We start from the raw sequence: 7,227 nt of genomic DNA, 5'->3' as shown, positions 1-7,227 counted from the left end.
TATCCTTTTGCGTCTGTCACTAACGCCCTGCAATCGCGAGTTTGGAGCTCGTCACAGTCATTCATTCATTGAATCCTACTCGGAATACCACAGACAAGGTTTAGACCTTCCGGATTCTCTTGAATGCCGCCATCATTCTAGCTTACGCCACGAAGATTCCGATTAAGAGATCTAAGAGATATTCATTCTAGCTTGTTGCATGTAGAACGGAAGTGTTTGTCAGGCACGCATTCATAAGGGATAATGATGATGAGCGTCACATAATCATCACCTTCATCATGTTCTTGGGTACGAATGAATATCTTAGAAGCGAAATAAGATGAATTGAATAGAAAACAGTAGTACTTTGCATTAATCTTTGAGGAACAGCAGAGCTCCACACCTTAATCTATGGAGTGTAGAAACTCTACCGTTAAAAATACATAAGTGAAAGGTCCAGGCATGGCCGAGATGGCCAGCCCCCTAAAAAGTGATCACTAGATCAGAATACAATCCAAAGATCCAGGATGGTCAAAAAGACTAGTAAAATGTCCTATTTATAATAAACTAGCTACTAGGGTTTACATGAGTAAGTAATTGATGCATAAATCCACTTCCGGGGCCCACTTGGTGTGTGCTTGGGCTGAGCTTGAGTGTTGCACGTGTAGAGGTCCTTCTTGGAGTTGAACGCCAGCTTTTGTGCCAGTTTGGGCGTTCAACTCTGGTTTTGGCTCCTTTTCTGGCGCTGGACGCCAGATTTGGGCAGAAAGCTGGCGTTGAACGCCGGTTTACTTCATCTATTCTTGGCCAAAGTATGGACTATTATATATTGCTGGAAAGCCCTAGATGTCTACTTTCCAACGCAATTGGAATCGCGCTAGTTTGAGTTCTGTAGCCCCAGAAAATCCACTTTGAGTGCAGGGAGGTCAGAATCCAACAGCATCAGCAGTCCTTCTTCAACCTCTGAATCTGATTTCTGCTCAAGTCCCTCAATTTCAGCCAGAAAATACCTGAAATCATAGAAAAATACACAAACTCATAGTAAAGTCCAGAAATGTGAATTTAACATAAAAACTAATGAAAACATCCCTAAAAGTAACTAGATCCTACTAAAAACATACTAAAAACAATGTCAAAAAGCGTATAAATTATCCGCTCATCACAACACCAAACTTAAATTGTTGCTTGTTCCCAAGCAACTGAAAATCAAATAGGATAAAAAGAAGAGAATATACTATAAATTCCAAACTATCAATGAAACATAGCTTCAATCATATGAGCGGGACTTATAGCTTTTTGCCTCTTGAATAGTTTTGGCATCTCACTTTATCCATTGAGGTTCAGAATGATTGGCATCTATAGGAACTCAGGGTTCAGATAGTGTTATTGATTCTCCTAGTTCAGTATGATGATTCTTGAACACAGCTTCTTTATGAGTCTTGGCCATGGCCCTAAGTACTTTGTTTTCCAGTATTACCACCGGATACATAAATGCCACAGACACATAATTAGGTGAACCTTTTCAGATTGTGACTCAGCTTTGCTAAAGTCCCCAATTAGAGGTGTCCAGGGTTCTTAAGCACACTCTTTTTTTTTGCTTTGGACCTTGACTTTAACCGCTCAGTCTCAAGTTTTCACTTGACACCTTCACGCCACAAGCACATGGTTAGGGACAGCTTGATTTAGCCGCTTAGACCAGGATTTTATTCCTTTTAGGCCCTCCTATCCACTGATGCTCAAAGCCTTGGGATCCTTTTTATTGCCCTTGCCTTTTGGTTTTAAGGGTTATTGGCTTTTTGCTCTTGCCTCTTGGTTTTAAGAGCTTTTGGCTTTTTCTGCTTGCTTTTCTTTCTATTATTTTTTTTTCGCCTATATATTTTTTTTTCTGCAAGCTTTGTTCTTTGCTGCTTTTTCTTGCTTCAAGAATCATTTTTATGATTTTTCAGATTATCAAATAACATGTCTCCTAGTCATCATTCTTTCAAGAGCCAACATATTTAACATTCTTAAACAACAACTTCAAAAGACATATGCACTGTTCAAGCATACATTCAGAAAACAAGAAGCATTGTCACCACATCAATATAATTAAGCTAAGTTCAAGGATAAATTCGAAACTCATGTACTTCTTGTTCTTTTGAATTAAAACATTTTTCATTTAAGAGAGGTGATGGATTCCTAGGACATTGATAACTTTAAGACAACTACTGATGATCATGTAATGAAGACACAAACACAGATAAGCACATGACATAGAAAACGAAAAACAGAAGAAATAAGAACAAGGAATGAATCCACCTTAGTGATGGTGGCGTTTCCTTCTTGAGGAACCAATGATGTCCTTGAGCTCTTCTATGTCTCTTCCTTGCCTTTGTTGCTCCTCCCTCATTGCTTTTTGATCTTCTCTTATTTCATGAAGCATGATGGAGTGCTCTTGATGTTCCACCCTTAGTTGTCCCATATTGGAACTTAATTCTCCTAGGGAGGTGTTGATTTGCTCCCAATAGTTTTGTGGAGGAAAGTGCATTTGAGGCATCTCCGGGATCTCATGGTGATGAGCTTCATACGCCTCTTGAGCTCCATGAATGGGCTCTCTTGCTTGCTCCATCTTCTTCTTAGTGATGGGCTTGTCCTCCTTAATGAGGATATCTTCCTCTATGTCAATCCCAGCCGAATTGCATAGGTGGCAGATGAGGTGAGGAAAGGCTAACCTTGCCATAGTGGAGGACTTGTCAGCCACCTTGTAGAGTTCTTGAGGTATAATCTCATGAACTTCCACCTCTTCTCCAATCATGATGCTATGGATCATGATGGCCCGGTCTATAGTAACTTCAGACCAGTTGCTAGTGGGAATGATTGAGCATTGAATGAACTCCAACCATCCTCTAGCCACAGGCTTGAGGTCCAATCTTCTTAGTTGAACCGGCTTGCCTTTGGAGTCAATCTTCCATTGAGCTCCTTCTACACATATGTCCATAAGGACTTGGTCCAACCTTTGATTAAAGTTGACCCTTCTAGTGTAGGGGCGTTCATCTCCTTGCATCATGGGCAAGTTAAACGCCAACCTCACATTCTCCGGACTAAAATCTAAGTATTTCCCCCGAACCATTGTAACATAGTTCTTTGGATCTGGGTTCTTACTTTGATCATGGTTCTTGGTGATCCATGCATTAGCATAGAACTCTTGAACCATTAGGATGCCGACTTGTTGGATGGGATTTGTTAGAACTTCCCAACCTCTTCTTTGAATTTCATGTCGGATCTCCGGATACTCATTTCTTTTGAGTTTGAAAGGGACCTCAGGGATCACCTTCTTCTTGGCCACAACATCATAGAAGTGGTCTTGATGGGCTTTGGAGATGAACCTTTCCATCTCCCATGACTCAGATGTGGAAGCTTTTATCTTCCCTTTCCCCTTTCTAGAGGATTCTTCAGTCTTAGGTGCCATCAATGGTAATGGAAAAACAAAAAGCTTATGCTTTTACCACACCAAACTTAGAATTTTGCTCGCCCTCGAGCAATAGAAGAAAGAATAGATGAAGAGAAGAAGAAATGGAGGTAGGTGGGGATCCTGTGGGGTCCACAGATCCTGAGTGGATCCTGTGGGGTCCACAGATCCTGAGGTGTTCAAGGATTTACATCCCTGCACCCATTAGGCATATAAAAATGCCTTTGCACACAACTCTGGGCGTTCAGCGCCAGGTTGGTGGCCATTTTGGGCGTTCAATGCCCATTTGTGTACCATTTCTGGCGTTGAACATCAGAACCATGCCTGTTCTGGCGTTCAGCGCCAGGATGCTGCCCATTTTGGGCGTTCAGCGCCAGAACCATGCTCTGTTCTGGCGTTGAACGCCAGGCAGATGCTTCCTCCAGGGTGTGATTTTTCTTCTGCTGTTTTTGATTCCGTTTTCAGTTTTTATATTTATTTTGTGACTCCACATGATCATGAACCTATAAAGACATATAACTAAGAAAAATATAGTTAGATAAAAATTGGGTTGCCTCCCAACAAGCGCTTCTTTAATGTCAGTAGCTTGACAGTGGGCTCTCATGGAGCCTCACAGATGTGCAGAGCTTTGTTGAGACTCTCCAACACCAAACTTAGAGTTTGGATATGGGAGTTCAACACCAAACTTAGAGTTTGGTTGTGGCCTCCCAACACCAAACTTAGAGTTTGACTGTGGGGGCTTTGTTTGACTCTGCTTTGAGAGAAGCTCTTTCTGCTTGCTCTCCATGGATGCAGAGAGAGATCCTTGAGTTGTAAACACAAGGTTGTCCTTATTTAATTGAAGGATCAATTCTCCTCTATCCACATCAATCACAGCTCTTGCTGTGGCTAGGAAAGGTCTTCCTAGGATGATGGATTCATCCTCTCCCTTTCCAGTATCCAGGACTATGAAATCAGCAGGGATGTAAAGGCCTTCAACCTTTACTAACACGTCCTCTACTTGTCCATAAGCCTATTTTCTTGAATTATTTGCCATCTCTAATGAGATTCTAGCAGCTTGCACCCCATAAATTCCCAGTTTCTCTATTACAGAGAGGGGCATGAGGTTTATCCCTAAACCAAGGTCACACAGAGCCTTAAAGATCATGGTGCCTATAGTACAAGGTATTATGAACTTTCCAGGATCCTGTCTCTTCTGAGGCAATGTCAGTTGATCCAGATCACTTAGTTCATTGATGAACAAGGGAGGTTCAACTTCCCAAGTATCAATGCCAAATAATTTGGCATTTAGCTTCATGATTGCACCAAGAAACTTGGTAGTTTGCTCTTCAGTAACATCCTCATTCTCTTCAGAAGAGGAATACTCATCAGAGCTCATGAATGGCATAAGGAGGTTTAATGGGATCTCTATGGTCTCTAGATGAGCCTCAGAGTCCTTTGGTTCCTCAGAGGGAAGCTCCTTATTGATCACTGGACATCCCAGGAGGTCTTCCTCCTTGGGATTCACGTCCTTCTCCTCTCTTGTGGGTTCAGCCATGGTAATTAATTCAATGGCCTTGCACTCTCCTTTTGGATTCTCTTCTGTATTGCTTGGGAGAGTACTAGGAGGGATTTCAGTGATCCTTTTACTCAGCTGGCCCACTTGTGCTTCCAAATTTCTAATGGAAGACCTTGTTTCATTCATGAAACTCACAGTGGCCTTAGATAGATCAGAGACTAAATTTGCTAAGCTAGATGGGTTCTGCTCAGAATTCTCTGTCTGTTGCTGAGTGGATGATGGAAAAGGCTTGCTATTGCTAAACCTGTTTCTTCCACCATTATTAAAGCCTTGTTGAGGCTTTTGATCCTTCCATGAGAAATTTGGATGATTTCTCCATGATGGATTATAGGTGTTTCCATAAGGTTCACCCATGTAATTTACCTCTGCTATTGCAGGGTTCTCAGGATCATAAGCTTCTTCTTCAGAAGATGCCTCTTGAGTACTGTTGGATGCAGCTTGCATTCCATTCAGACTCTGAGAAATCATATTGACTTGCTGAGTCAATATTTTGTTCTGAGCCAATATGGCATTCAGAGTATCAATCTCAAGAACTCCCTTCTTCATAGGCGTCCCATTACTCACAGGATTCCTTTCAGAGGTGTACATGAACTGGTTATTAGCAACCATGTCAATGAGTTCTTGAGCTTCTGCAGGCGTTTTCTTTAGGTGAATGGATCCACCTGCAGAAGTATCCAATGACATCTTAGCTAAGTCAGACAGACCATCATAGAATATGTTCAGGATGGTCCATTCTGAAAGCATGTCAGAAGGACACTTTTTGGTCAGTCCTTTGTATCTCTCCCAAGCTTCGTAGAGGGATTCACCTTCCTTCTGTCTGAAGGTTTGAACATCCACTCTAAGCTTACTCAGCTTTTGAGGAGGAAAGAACTTGGCTAAGAAAGCCTTGACCAGCTTATCCCAAGAGTTCAGGCTGTCTTTAGGTTGAGAATCCAACCATATTCTAGCTCTGTCTCTTACAGCAAAATGGAAAAGCATGAGCCTGTAGACTTCAGGATCTATTCCATTAGTCTTAACAGTATCACATATCTGCAAGAATTCAGTTAAGAACTGAAAAGGATCTTCAGATGGAAGTCCATGAAACTTGCAGTTCTGCTGCATCAGAGAAACTAATTGAGGTTTCAGCTCAAAGTTGTTTGCTCCAATGGCAGGAATGGAGATGCTTCTTCCATGTAAATTGGAATTAGGTGCAGTAAAGTCACCAAGCATTCTTCTTGCATTGTTGTTGGGTTCGGCTGCCATCTCCTTTACTTGTTCGAAATTTTCAATCAAGTTGTCTCTGGATTATTGTAATTTAGCTTCTCTTAATTTCCTCTTCAGAGTCCTTTCAGGTTCTGGATCAGCTTCAACAAGAATGCCTTTTTCTCTGTCCCTGCTCATAAGAAAGAGGAGAGAAAAAGAAAAGAAGAGGAATCCTCTATGTCACAGTAAAGAGGTTCCTTATTGTTAGTAGAAGAAAAGAAGAAGAGAAAAATTTGAACTCAGAAAGAGAGAGAGAGGGTTCGGATTTTTGGTGGGTGAGGGAGAGATATTAGTAGATGAATAAATAAATAGAATAAGATGAGAGAGGGGAAATTTCGAAAACAATTTTTAAAAAAGAGTTAGTGATTTTTGAAAATAGTTTTTGAAAAAGGTTAGTGGTTTTTTCGAAAATAAAAATCAAAATTTAGATTAATTAGTTAATTAAAAAGAAATTTTGAAAAAGGGGGGAATATTTTCGAAAATTAGAGAGAGAGAGTTAGTTAGGTGGTTTTGAAAAAGGTAAGAAACAAACAAAAAGTTAGTTAGTTAGTTGAAACAAATTTTGAAAATCAATTTTGAAAAGATAGGAAGTTAAGAAGTTAGAAAAGATATTTTGAAATCAAATTTTTGAAAAAGATATGATGAGAAGATATTTTTGAAAAGATATGATAGAAATTAGTTTTTGAAAAAGATTTGATTTTTAAAATCACAATTAATGACTTGATTCACAAGATATGATTCTAGAACTTAAAGTTTGAATCTTTCTTAACAAGCAAGTAACAAACTTGAAATTTTTGAATCAAAACATTAATTGATTATGTTATTTTCGAAAATTTGATATAAAAATAAGAAAAAGATTTTTGAAAAACATTTTTGGAATTTTCGAAAATAACTTAGAAATTTGAAAATGATTTGATTTTTGAAAAAGATTTTGAAAAAGATGAGATTTTTAAATTGAAAATTTGATTTGACTCATAAAAATAACTAGATTTTTAAAAAT

At 39.5% G+C, this 7,227-nt stretch overlaps 1 non-coding gene across 1 annotated transcript; it reads left to right on the top strand.

Annotated features, from left to right (window-relative positions):
* Positions 1 to 5,723: 5,723 nt before the first annotated feature.
* On the top strand, positions 5,724 to 5,831 carry LOC148564718 (small nucleolar RNA R71). Its single transcript, XR_015883927.1, has one exon. It is a non-coding gene; the product is annotated as a small nucleolar RNA R71 (small nucleolar RNA).
* Positions 5,832 to 7,227: the final 1,396 nt, after the last annotated feature.

Source organism: Arachis ipaensis, chromosome B5 (assembly GCF_059453495.1).
Source record: "Arachis ipaensis isolate K30076 ecotype BB chromosome B5, ASM5945349v1, whole genome shotgun sequence".
Lineage (NCBI taxonomy): Eukaryota > Viridiplantae > Streptophyta > Magnoliopsida > Fabales > Fabaceae > Arachis > Arachis ipaensis.
This window is presented reverse-complemented; position numbering and strand designations above follow the sequence as displayed.